The sequence below is a fragment of the Oncorhynchus kisutch genome, unplaced genomic scaffold (genome assembly GCF_002021735.2).
Source record: "Oncorhynchus kisutch isolate 150728-3 unplaced genomic scaffold, Okis_V2 Okis05a-Okis16b_hom, whole genome shotgun sequence".
Classification (NCBI taxonomy): domain Eukaryota; kingdom Metazoa; phylum Chordata; class Actinopteri; order Salmoniformes; family Salmonidae; genus Oncorhynchus; species Oncorhynchus kisutch.
The window spans coordinates 6,151,391-6,165,665 of record NW_022261982.1 but is presented as its reverse complement, the minus strand read 5'-3'; the positions used below and the strand labels follow the sequence as shown (position 1 = coordinate 6,165,665).

The 14,275-nt window shown below is 45.4% G+C and overlaps 1 pseudogene; it reads right to left on the bottom strand.

Annotated features, from left to right (window-relative positions):
* The window catches only part of LOC116359785 (dachshund homolog 1-like), an 83,091-nt pseudogene that overhangs the window by 3,299 nt on the left and 65,517 nt on the right, over positions 1-14,275 (bottom strand).

The window sequence follows — 14,275 nt, the reverse complement described above, 5'->3', positions numbered from 1 at the left end:
GGGGTAGATGGAGACTGGAGTAGAGAGAGAGAGAGAGTGGGTAGATGAAGACTGGAGCAGAGAGAGAGGGGGGTAGATGGGGTCTGTTGGGGAACTCTGCAGCAGGAGAGAGAGGGGGTAGATGGGGTCTGTTGGGGAACTCTGCAGCAGGAGAGAGAGGGGGTAGATGGGGTCTGTGGGGGGAACTCTGCAGCCAGGAGAGAGAGGGGGTAGATGGGGTATGTGGGGGGACTCTTTAGCAGGAGAGAGAGGGGGTAGATGGGGTCTGTGGGGGACTCTGCAACAGAAAGAGAGAGAGGGGGTAGATGGGGGTCTGTGGGGGACTTCAGCAGGAGAGAGAGAGGGGGTACATGGGGTCTGTGGGGGACTTCAGCAGGAGAGAGAGAGGGGGTAGATGGGGGTAGTGGGGGGACTGGAGCAGGAGAGAGAGAGGGGGTAGATGGGTGTCTGTGGGGGACTCTGCAGCAGGAGAGAGAGGGGTAGATGGGGTCTGTGGGGGGACTGGAGCATGAGAGAGAGGGGGTAGTTGGGGTCTGTGGTGAACTCTGCAGCAGGAGAGAGAGGGGGGGTAGATGGGGTCTGTGGGGAACTCTGCCCTCTAGACTCGCTGCCACACAGACCAACGGCGTTAGTTTTTAACTCAACGTAAACAACCGGACATTTAGGCAACTAGGATGGATGAAGCCATTCAGAAGCTGCCGTACCTTGTATCGCTGCCTCTGCGTCAGTCCTGCCGTTACCTTGGTTACCGTTGTCTACTTCCTGGGTCAGTGAGTCTGATTGGAGGGTAATGATGACGGAGAGGCAGGAGTTTAGTCATTAATTATCACACCTAATTACTAGTAAATGAGAAGTAAAAGGCCAATACATTCATTTCCACAAAGGAACATAAATGACAACGGAAAACTGCACCATGAAGTCAAAATGAAGAATAAAGAGTCAAATTTAAATTAAATGTAAAAACTTTTATTTTTTATTTTACCTTTATTTAACCAGGCAAGTCAGTTAAGAACAAATTCTTATTTTCAATGACGGCCTAGGAACAGTGGGTTAACTGCCTGTTCAGGGGCAGAACGACAGATTTGTACCTTGTCAGCTCGGGGGTTCGAACTTGCAACCTTCCGGTTACTAGTCCAATGCTCTAACCACTAGGCTACCCTGCCGCCTCTACACTCTAACCACTAGGCTACCCAGCCGCCTCTACACTCTAACCACTAGGCTCCCCTGCCGCCTCTACACTCTAACCACTAGGCTCCCCTGCCGCCTCTACACTCTAACCACTAGGCTACCCTGCCGCCTCTACACTCTAACCACTAGGCTCCCCTGCCGCCTCTACACTCTAACCACTAGGCTACCCTGCCGCCTCTACACTCTAACCACTAGGCTCCCCTGCCGCCTCTACACTCTAACCACTAGGCTACCCAGCCGCCTCTACACTCTAACCACTAGGCTCCCCTGCCGCCTCTACACTCTAACCACTAGGCTACCCTGCCGCCTCTACACTCTAACCACTAGGCTACCCTGCCGCCTCTACACTCTAACCACTAGGCTCCCCTGCCGCCTCTACACTCTAACCACTAGGCTACCCTGCCGCCTCTACACTCTAACCACTAGGCTACCCTGCCGCCTCTACACTCTAACCACTAGGCTACCCTGCCGCCTCTACACTCTAACCACTAGGCTACCCTGCCGCCTCTACACTCTAACCACTAGGCTACCCTGCCGCCTCTACACTCTAACCACTAGGTTACCCTGCCGCCTCTACACTCTAACCACTAGGCTCCCCTGCCGCCTCTACACTCTAACCACTAGGCTCCCCTGCCGCCTCTACACTCTAACCACTAGGCTCCCCTGCCGCCTCTACACTCTAACCACTAGGCTCCCCTGCCGCCTCTACACTCTAACCACTAGGCTCCCCTGCCACCTCTACACTCTAACCACTAGGCTCCCCTGTAATGTAGCCTGGAGACTTACCACAGAGGGCTCTGTCTGACGCTACAGTCTGCTGCAGAGTCTGCTCAGCATGGTCTCTCAGTTTACACTCAAACTGCAGAGCCTCCTGAAGTTTCCTCTTACTCTTCTTCTCTTTCTTCAGACGCTTCTGGATCAGCACTGAAATACACAAAACCGTTGAGAATTGTGAGGAATTGCAGTGCTTGTTATCAGGGCTCACTAGAAACAGAGATGAGTAGTATGGTGTGTCGGTGGGTTGTGGGTAATGTAGTGTAGTATAGTGTGCAGTGTGTTGTGGGTAATGTAGTGTTAACCGACCTCTGTTTTTCTGCTCCATGGTGAGCTGTCTCTCCAGTGTCTCTCTTAGCTCCCTCTCTCTGAACAGTTCACTGTGGGTAATGTAGTGTGCAGTGTGTTGTGGGTAATGTAGTGTAGTATGCAGTGTGTTGTGGGTAATGTAGTGGTAACCGACCTCTGTTTTTCTGCTCCATAGTGAGCTGTCTCTCCAGTGTCTCTCTTAGCTCCCTCTCTCTGAACAGTTCACTGTGGGTAATGTAGTGTAGTGTGCAGTGTGTTGTGGGTAATGTAGTGGTAACCGACCTCTGTTTTTCTGCTCCATAGTGAGCTGTCTCTCCAGTGTCTCTCTTAGCTCCCTCTCTCTGAACAGTTCACTGTGGGTAATGTAGTGTAGTGTGCAGTGTGTTGTGGGTAATGTAGTGGTAACCGACCTCTGTTTTTCTGCTCCATGGTGAGCTGTCTCTCCAGTGTCTCTCTTAGCTCCCTCTCTCTGAACAGTTCCATCTTCAGCTCTGACTTCTCCGTCTGCACCTGCTTGTCCTGAGCGCGCGTGTTGTCTATGGCAACCTTCAGCAAGCCCTGCTTGGAGGGCACAGAGTAAGACACACATCAAGAGGCTGTTACACTAAATCCATACATCACTGTAGTGTGTAGTCTCTACATCTCTAATCTAAATCTATACATCACTGTAGTGTGTAGTCTGATGTAGTGTGTAGTCTCCACATCTCTAATCTAAATCCATACATCACTGTAGTGTGTAGTCTCTACATCTCTAATCTAAATCCATACATCACTGTAGTGTGTAGTCTCTACATCTCTAATCTAAATCCATACATCACTGTAGTGTGTAGTCTCCACATCTCTAATCTAAATCCATACATCACTGTAGTGTGTAGTCTCTACATCTCTAATCTAAATCCATACATCACTGTAGTGTGTAGTCTCCACATCTCTAATCTAAATCCATACATCACTGTAGTGTGTAGTCTCTACATCTCTAATCTAAATCTATACATCACTGTAGTGTGTAGTCTGATGTAGTGTGTAGGCTATACATCTCTAATCTAAATCCATACATCACTGTAGTGTGTGGTCTGATGTAGTGTGTAGTCTGTAGTCTCTAAATTTGTTATCTCCAGTCAAAATGTTTACTTTAATTTTTAAAAATTCAAAACAAATATGCTGGAGGTAGAGTTGAGGTTTAAATAATGATTGGTGATCCTCAAGAGACACAGATAGAGAGATGAGATGAGGTGGAGCCCAGAGACACAGATAGAGAGATGAGGTGGAGCCCAGAGACACAGACAGAGAGATGAGATGAGGAGGAGCCCAGAGACACAGATAGAGAGATGAGATGAGGAGGAGCCCAGAGACACAGATAGAGAGATGAGATGAGGTGGAGCCCAGAGACACAGACAGAGAGATGAGATGAGGAGGAGCCCAGAGACACAGATAGAGAGATGAGATGAGGAGGAGCCCAGAGACACAGATAGAGAGATGAGATGAGGTGGAGCCCAGAGACACAGACAGAGAGATGAGATGAGGAGGAGCCCAGAGACACAGATAGAGAGATGAGATGAGGTGGAGCCCAGAGACACAGACAGAGAGATGAGATGAGGAGGAGCCCAGAGACACAGATAGAGAGATGAGATGAGGAGGAGCCCAGAGACACAGACAGAGAGATGAGATGAGGAGGAGCCCAGAGACACAGACAGAGAGATGAGATGAGGAGGAGCCCAGAGACACAGACAGAGAGATGAGATGAGGAGGAGCCCAGAGACACAGACAGAGAGATGAGATGAGGAGGAGCCCAGAGACACAGACAGAGAGATGAGATGAGGAGGAGCCCAGAAACACAGATAGAGAGATGAGATGAGGAGGAGCCCAGAGACACAGATAGAGAGATGAGATGAGGTGGAGCCCAGAGACACAGACAGAGAGATGAGGTGAGGTGGAGCCCAGAGACACAGATAGAGAGATGAGATGAGGTGGAGCCCAGAGACACAGACAGAGAGATGAGGTGAGGTGGAGCCCAGAGACACAGACAGAGAGATGAGATGAGGAGGAGCCCAGAGACACAGACAGAGAGATGAGATGAGGAGGAGCCCAGAGACACAGATAGAGAGATGAGATGAGGTGGAGCCCAGAGACACAGACAGAGAGATGAGGTGAGGAGGAGCCCAGAGACACAGATAGAGAGATGAGATGAGGTGGAGCCCAGAGACACAGACAGAGAGATGAGGTGAGGTGGAGCCCAGAGACACAGACAGAGAGATGAGATGAGGAGGAGCCCAGAGACACAGACAGAGAGATGAGATGAGGAGGAGCCCAGAGACACAGACAGAGAGATGAGGTGAGGTGGAGCCCAGAGACACAGATAGAGAGATGAGATGAGGTGGAGCCCAGAGACACAGACAGAGAGATGAGGTGAGGTGGAGCCCAGAGACACAGACAGAGAGATGAGATGAGATGAGGTGGAGCCCAGAGGACACAGACAGAGAGATGAGATGAGGAGGAGTTACTCATCCAGATGTGTGATAACAACTGTGAGTAGAGAAAGAAGATACAGCCTCCAATATCAAAACATGGTTCAGTAAAACATGGTTCAGTAAAACATGGTTCAGCAAAACATGGTTCAGTAAAAACATGGTTCAGTAAAACATGGTTCAGTTTCACAAACATGGTTCAGTAAAACATGGTTCAGCAAAACATGGTTCAGTAAAACATGGTTCAGTAAAACATGGTTCAGTAAAACATGGTTCAGTAAAACATGGTTCATCAAAACATGGTTCAGTAAAACATGGTTCAGTAAAACATGGTTCATCAAAAACATGGTTTCAGTAAAACATGGTTCAGTAAAACATGGTTCAGTAAAACATGGTTCATCAAAACATGGTTCAGTAAAACATGGTTTCAGTAAAACATGGTTCAGTAAAACATGGTTCAGTAAAACATGGTTCATCAAAACATGTTCAGTAAAACATGGTTCATCAAAACATGGTTCAGTAAAACATGGTTCAGTAAAACATGGTTCAGTAAAACATGGTTCAGTAAAACATGGTTCATCAAAACATGGTTCCAGTAAAACATGGTTCATCAAAACATGGTTCAGTAAAACATGGTTCATCAAAACATGGTTCAGTAAAACATGGTTCAGTAAAACATGGTTCAGTAAAACATGGTTCAGTAAAACATGGTTCATCAAAACATGGTTCAGTAAAACATGGTTCAGCAAAACATGGTTCAGTAAAACATGGTTCAGTAAAACATGGTTCAGTAAAACATGGTTCAGTAAAACATGGTTCAGCAAAACATGGTTCAGCAAAACATGGTTCAGTAAAACATGGTTCAGCAAAACATGGTTCAGTAAAAACATGGTTCAGTAAACATGGTTCAGTAAAACATGGTTCAGTAAAACATGTTCAGTAAAACATGGTTCAGCAAAACATGGTTCAGTAAAACATGGTTCAGTAAAACATGGTTCAGCAAAACATGGTTCAGTAAAACATGGTTCAGCAAAACATCGGTTCAGCAAACATGGTTCAGTAAAACATGGTTCAGCAAAAACATGGTTCAGTAAAACATGGTTCAGTAAAACATTGTTCATCAGAACCTGGTTCATCAAAACATGGTCACCGTTACACCTTCTGGGACGATTCAGTAGAGAACAGAGAGTAGAGCCCCACCTGGATGTTAGTGAGCAGAGTCTCTATTGACGACAGCCCCTCAGGGAAGATAAAGGGCCCGGGGAACCCTGGAGGAAGCTTCTGCCCCGAGAACGACAGCCTCTCATAGCCATCTCCGATTGGTTCTCTGACTGGCTCTCTGAATGACTCTCTGATTGGTTCTCTGACTGTCTGGGTGCTCAGGGAACCACAGTCATCTTGGGAGAGACAAAAGAAGATAGCAGAGAAGTCATCAGAATGCATTTACCGTTTGTGTTGGGCTCTTCTGGGGAAAGACAAGAGAGAGCGTGATGGTGATATTAATTATTCAGAACATGCAAAGTAGAGGAAGATTGTGATTGGCTTGTGTCCACGACTAAACTACAACTGACAAACACAAGAAACCACACCCACCTCTGAACACCCAACCTTTTCAGTGTGGGCACCACTGAAGACACACAGATGGACCACACACACTGTCCCCTGAGTATACTGTAATACTGTGTTCACAGATGTCTGTTCTCCCTGCACTACTAAACTATGGCCATGGCCAAGTTTAAATCACACTCTTTGTCTTGCTCCTCACTCTCACAGACAGACGCCTGCTATCTCTGCCAGTTGGCATAAAGGCAAACAGCTGCTCTGTTTTCTTTAATTAGTTTCAGTGTCTCTACAGATCATATTGAGTTGTGTTGTTTAACCTCTACAGATCAGATTGAGTTGTGTTGTTTAACCTCCTCTACAGATCAGATTGAGTTGTGTTGTTTAACCCTCCTCTACAGATCAGATGAGTTGTGTGTTTAACCTCTACAGATCAGATTGAGTTGTGTTGTTTAACCTCCTCTACAGATCAGATTGAGTTGTGTTGTTTAACCTCCTCTACAGATCAGATTGAGTAGTGTTGTTTCATCTCCTTCTACAGATCAGATTGAGTTGTGTTGTTTAACCTCCTCTACAGATCAGATTGAGTTGTGTGTTTAACCTGCTACAGATCAGATTGAGTTGTGGTTGTTTAACATCCTCTACAGATCAGATTGAGTTGTGTTGTTTTAATCCTCTACAGATCAGATTGAGTTGTGTTTGTTTAAACCTCTACAGATCAGATTGAGTTGTGGTTTGTTTAACCTCCTCTACAGATCAGATTGAGTTGTGTTGTTTCACCTCCTCTACAGATCAGATTGAGTTGTGTGTTTTACCTCCTCTACAGATCAGATGAGTTGTGTTGTTTAACCTCCTCTACAGATCAGATTGAGTTGTGTTGTTTTAACCTCCTCTACAGATCAGATTGAGTTTGTGTTGTTTCACCTCCTCTACAGATCAGATTGAGTTGTGTTGTTTCATCTCCTCTACAGATCAGATTGAGTTGTGTTGTTTCACCTCCTTTACAGATCAGATTGAGTTGTGTTGTTTAACTCCTCTTACAGATCAGATTGAGTTGTGTTGTTTAACCTCCTCTACAGATCAGATTGAGTTGTGTTGTTTAACCTCTACAGATCAGATTGAGTTGGTGTTGTTTATTCACCTCCTCTACAGATCAGATTGAGTTGTGTTGTTTAACCTCCTCTACAGATCAGATTGAGTTGTGTTGTTTAACCTCTACAGATCAGATTGAGTTGTGTTGTTTAACCTCTACAGATCAGATTGAGTTGTGTTGGTTTAACCTCTACAGATCAGATTGAGTTGTGTTGTTTAACCTCTACAGATCAGATTGAGTTGTGTTGTTTAACCTCTACAGATCAGATTGAGTTGTGTTGTTTAACCTCTACAGATCAGATTGAGTTACCTCTACGATCAGTTGTTTAACCTCCACAGATCAGATTAAGTTCTGTTGTTTAACCTCCTCTACAGATCAGATGTGAGTTGTGTTGTTTAACCTCCTCTACAGATTAGATTGAGTTTGTGGTTGTTTAACCTCCTCTACAGATCAGATTGAGTTGTTGTTGTTCATCATTCACCTCCTCTACAGATCAGATTGAGTTGTGTTGTTTTCACCTCCTCTACAGACCGATTGAGTTGTGTTTGTTTTCACCCTCCTCTCAGATCAGATGGGTTGTGTTGGTTTTTACCTCTTACAGAATTTCAGATTGAGTGTTGTGTTTTACCTCTACAGATCAGATTGAGTAAATACATCACATGTTAAGCAGTGAGACCCAGGCAGAACAACAACAGCTCTGTGAGTCTTACTTCATGTTTAACCAGTGAGACGCAGGCAGCACACAACAGCTCTGTGAGTCTTACTTCATGTTAACCAGTGAGACCCAGGCAGCACAACAACAGCTCTGTGAGTCTTACTTCCTCTCATGTAACAACTGTTTGAGAGACGATGGCCTTTTCTTTTGTTGCCTATGATGACTTTTTCTACGACTCACAATGAAGACCACATGCTGACTCCCAACCTGGATCCCAACCTGGTTTGGAAACTACACATGTAGACGTGTTAATGGTGGTGATGGAGGTGTGAAGACTCGTTTACAAGCCAGGCTGTGGTGGGTATTCTGCCCTACAATACTCTGAATTACATTTACATTACATTATAATCCTAAAAACTATTTTTTAAAGAAAAACGAAAGGGCTTTATGAGCAGTGGAGTTCACTGTGTTCTATCTACAGACTGTCTCAGCTTCACCTGAGTCTGATGGGGTTGAATTAGATTTACCTCACAGGCACGGATACACACACACACACACGGATACACGCACGCAACGCACGCACACACACACACACACACCACCATCACATTTTACTCCACTTAGCTGACCAAAGCATCTTCAGCCCCCCCCACCCACCCCCAGCCTCCAATCTTGGCAAACAGGCTAGTGCCACATTGAAGGGTAAAAAGCATGTCCCATTCCTCTCATCTCTCCGCTCTCGTCTCTCTCCCTCTTCCTCCTTCTCCCCTTCTCTCGCCTCTCGGTCGCTGCCCTCTCTCTCGCCTCCTCTCTCCGTCTCTCACCCTCTCTCTGCTCTCCCTCGTCTCTCTCTCTCTCTCCCCCTCCATCCCTCTCTCTCGCTTACATATCTCTCCCTCTCTCTCTCATCGCTCTCTCTCACTCCCTCTCTCTCTCCCTCTATCTCTCTCTCTCTCTCGGTCTCCTCACGGCAGTCCCTCTCTCTCCTCCTCTTCTCTCCCCGTCCCTCTCGCTCTCGTATCTCTCTCCGATTCTCTCTCTCTCTCTCCCTCGCCCCCCTCCCTCCCTCCCTCCGGCGGCCCTCCCTCCTTCCCTCCCTCCCGCCCGCTCTCTCTCTCCTTCTCTCTTTCTCTCTCCCTCCCCCCCTCTCTCTCCTTCTCTCCCTCCCGCTCTCTCTCCTTCTCTCTTTCTCTCTCCCTCCCTCTCTCTCTCTCCTTCTCTCCCCCTCTCCCTCCTCCCTCTCTCTTTTCATTTCCTCTCCCATTCCTAAAAGCCTTCCTCTATATCAGTACTAGATGTAATTAGCAGTCTGTCAGTGTCAGGTGTTGCTCAGCGCTCGTCAAACGCAGGGCGTCCAACTCTACTTCTCCTCCTGTTTGCCCCTTAGCCCCGCCCCCCCCCCCCCGCCTCCCCCTGCTCTGTACTGCAGCGTCATCGGGATGCAGTATGGATCCCCCTCCTCTCTCCACCCTCCCTCTCCTCCCCTCCTTTGATGTGACTGATCCTCTTTGAGTTACTGTTTTATCCATCCATCCCTCCTCTCCCCTCCACCCTCTTCTCCCAACCACTCGACCCCCCTCCTCTCCTCTCCCCTCCACCCTCTTCTCCCAACCACTCGACCCCCCTCCTCTCCTCTCCCTCCACCCTCTTCTCCCAACCACTCGACCCCCCCTCCTGTCCCTCTCTCCCCTCTCCCCCTCCTCTCTCTCTTCTTCTCCTCTTCCCACTCTCCGCTCCCTTTCTCTTCTCCCTCTCTCCCCATCCTCTCATTTGCAGATCTCTCCAACCAAGGACATTGTTTAATCATTTTTCAATGTTTTCTTCCGTTTATTCTCTTTCTTATTCTCTCCTCTTCCATCCCTCCTTCCCTCTCTCCTCTCCTCTCCCTCTCTCCTCTCTCCTCTCCTCCTCTTCCATCCCTCCTTCCCTCTCTCCTCTCCTCTCCCTCTCTCCTCTCCTCCTCTTCCATCCCTCCTTCCCTCTCTCCTCTCCTCCTCTTCCATCCCTCCTTCCCTCTCTCCTCTCCTCCTCTTCCATCCCTCCTTCCCTCTCCCTCTCTCTTCTCCTCCTCTTCCATCCCTCCTTCCCTCTCCCTCTCTCTTCTCCTCCTCTTCCATCTCTCCTTCCCTCTCTCCTCTTCCATCCCTCTCCCTCTCTCCTCTCCTCCTCTTCCATCCCTCCTTCCCTCTCTCCTCTTCCATCCCTCCTTCCCTCTCTCCTCTCCTCCTCTTCCATCCCTCCTTCCCTCTCGTCCTCTTCCATCCCTCATTCCCTCTCTCCTCTCCTATCCCTCTCTCCTCTCCTCCTCTTCCATCCCTCTCCCTCTCTCCTCTCCTCCTCTTCCATCCCTCTCTCCTCTTCCATCCCTCCTTCCCTCTCTCCTCTCCTCCTCTTCCATCCCTCCTTCCCTCTCTCCTCTTCCATCCCTCATTCCCTCTCTCCTCTCCTATCCCTCTCCCCTCTCCTCCTCTTCCATCCCTCCTTCCCTCTCTCCTCTCCTCTCCCTCTCTCCTCTCCTCCTCTTCCATCCCTCTCCCTCTCTCCTCTCCTCCTCTTCCATCCCTCTCTCCTCTTCCATCCCTCCTTCCCTCTCTCCTCTCCCCTCTCCTCCTCTTCCATCCCTCCTTCCTCCCTCCTCTCCTCCTCTTCCATCCCTCCTTCCCTCTCTCCTCTTCCATCCCTCCTTCCCTCTCTCCTCTCCTCCTCTTCCATCCCTCCCTCCTTCCATCCCTCTCTCCTCTCCCGTCTCCTCCTCTTCCATCCCTCTCTCCTCTCCCCTCTCCCATCCCTCCATCCCTCGGGCTGATGAACTCCACCAAGTGAAGCGTCCTGACTGTCAGCGGAAGTAGAGAGAGGTGAGGTCTGAATGAAGTTTAAAGGAAAATGCTTATGGTGGATAAAGTGGATTAACTGTCAGACGTCTTCTGATGTTTGATCTTAACGTTAAAGTGTTCAAAGAGAGAATATAGCTAGAAGAGTCTCAGACATTCTCTAATGACTCATGTGACAGAAAGACAATTCAGAAAAGAGAGAATATAGCTAGAAGAGTCTCAGACATTCTCTAATGACTCATATGTGACAGAAAGACAAGTCAGAAAAGAGAGAATATAGCTAGAAGAGTCTCAGACATTCTCTAATGACTCATATGTGACAGAAAGACAAGTCAGAAAAGAGAGAATATAGCTAGAAGAGTCTCAGACATTCTCTAATGACTCATATGGGACAGAAAGACGATTCAGAAAAGAGAGAATATAGCTAGAAGAGTCTCAGACATTCTCTAATGACTCATATGTGACAGAAAGACAATTCAGAAAAGAGAGAATATAGCTAGAAGAGTCTCAGACATTCTCTAATGACTCATATGTGACAGAAAGACAATTCAGAAAAGAGAGAATATAGCTAGAAGAGTCTCAGACATTCTCTAATGACTCATATGTGACAGAAAGACAAGTCAGAAAGAGAGAATATAGCTAGAAGAGTCTCAGACATTCTCTAATGACTCATATGTGACAGAAAGACAATTCAGAAAAGAGAGAATATAGCTAGAAGAGTCTCAGACATTCTCTAATGACTCATATGTGACAGAAAGGGCGATTCAGAAAAGAGAGAATATAGCTAGAAGAGTCTCAGACATTCTCTAATGACTCATATGTGACAGAAAGACAATTCAGAAAAGAGAGAATATAGCTAGAAGAGTCTCAGACATTCTCTAATGACTCATATGTGACAGAAAGACAATTCAGAAAACAGAGAATATAGCTAGAAGAGTCTCAGACATTCTCTAATGACTCATATGTGACAGAAAGACGATTCAGAAAAGAGAGAATATAGCTAGAAGAGTCTCAGACATTCTCTAATGACTCATATGTGACAGAAAGACAATTCAGAAAAGAGAGAATATAGCTAGAAGAGTCTCAGACATTCTCTAATGACTCATATGTGACAGAAAGACAAGTCAGAAAAGAGAGAATATAGCTAGAAGAGTCTCAGACATTCTCTAATGACTCATGTGACAGAAAGACAATTCAGAAAAGAGAGAATATAGCTAGAAGAGTCTCAGACATTCTCTAATGACTCATATGTGACAGAAAGACAAGTCAGAAAAGAGAGAATATAGCTAGAAGAGTCTCAGACATTCTCTAATGACTCATATGTGACAGAAAGACAATTCAGAAAAGAGAGAATATAGCTAGAAGAGTCTCAGACATTCTCTAATGACTCATATGTGACAGAAAGACGAGTCAGAAAAGAGAGAATATAGCTAGAAGAGTCTCAGACATTCTCTAATGACTCATATGTGACAGAAAGACGAGTCAGAAAAGAGAGAATATAGCTAGAAGAGTCTCAGACATTCTCTAATGACTCATATGTGACAGAAAGACAATTCAGAAAAGAGAGAATATAGCTAGAAGAGTCTCAGACATTCTCTAATGACTCATATGTGACAGAAAGACAATTCAGAAAAGAGAGAATATAGCTAGAAGAGTCTCAGACATTCTCTAATGACTCATATGTGACAGAAAGACGATTCAGAAAAGAGAGAAGAAAGCTAGAAGAGTCTCAGACATTCTCTAATGACTCATATGTGACAGAAAGACAATTCAGCAAAGAGAGAATATAGCTAGAAGAGTCTCAGACATTCTCTAATGACTCATATGTGACAGAAAGACAATTCAGAAAAGAGAGAATATAGCTAGAAGAGTCTCAGACATTCTCTAATGACTCATATGTGACAGAAAGACAATTCAGAAAAGAGAGAATATATCTCAGACATTCTCTAATGACTCATATGTGACAGAAAGACAATTCAGAAAAGAGAGAATATAGCTAGAAGAGTCTCAGACATTCTCTAATGACTCATATGTGACAGAAAGACGAGTCAGAAAAGAGAGAATATAGCTAGAAGAGTCTCAGACATTCTCTAATGACTCATATGTGACAGAAAGACGAGTCAGAAAAGAGAGAATATAGCTAGAAGAGTCTCAGACATTCTCTAATGACTCATATGTGACAGAAAGACAATTCAGAAAAGAGAGAATATAGCTAGAAGAGTCTCAGACATTCTCTAATGACTCATATGTGACAGAAAGACGATTCAGAAAAGAGAGAAGAAAGCTAGAAGAGTCTCAGACATTCTCTAATGACTCATATGTGACAGAAAGACAATTCAGCAAAGAGAGAATATAGCTAGAAGAGTCTCAGACATTCTCTAATGACTCATATGTGACAGAAAAACAATTCAGAAAAGAGAGAATATAGCTAGAAGAGTCTCAGACATTCTCTAATGACTCATATGTGACAGAAAAACAATTCAGAAAAGAGAGAATATAGCTAGAAGAGTCTCAGACATTCTGTAATGACTCATATGTGACAGAAAGACAATTCAGAAAAGAGAGAATATAGCTAGAAGAGTCTCAGACATTCTCTAATGACTCATATGTGACAGAAAAACAATTCAGAAAAGAGAGAATATAGCTAGAAGAGTCTCAGACATTCTCTAATGACTCATATGTGACAGAAAGACAATTCAGAAAAGAGAGAATATATCTCAGACATTCTCTAATGACTCATATGTGACAGAAAGACAAGTCAGAAAACAAACAGGATGTTTAAAACCTATTTCTCTGTGTACACTGGATATTCAACCCCATTCAATCTCTTAACCAATCAAATGATGTACCACCACAATTACAACTGAACATTAACCAATAACTGGCATGGTTTGTCATTTGTCTATAAAACAAACCAATTGATTAAATGAACCAGTCATCCAAAGACAGACAGAGAGCCTCTCATCTATTCAGTCGTCCCTCTAGTTCACTTCCACCATTATGGACCTCTTGTCTTATTAAACTAATGCATCCTGTTTCATATCATCATCACTGTCTTTATGACACGTCTCTTACTGGTTAAATCTGATTGGTTTAATTACATATCTGGCAACGCGCTTCTCTGTCATCCTGCCAAACAAAAACCTGTGAAGTGTGTTTCATTTAAATGTCCTAGTATGTAATGTAGTGACTGTACTCTCTTCTGTCTCTCTCTCCCCCGTCTCTCTTCTCTCTCTCTCTCTCTTCTTCTTCTTTCTCTCTCTCTCTCTTCCTTCTCTTCTTCTCTCTCTCTCTCTTCCCTCTCTTCTTTCTCTCTCTCTCTCTCTTCCATCTCTTCTTCTCTCTCTCTCTCTTCCCTCTCTCTTCTTCTTTCTCTCTCTCTCTCTTCCCTCTCTTCTTC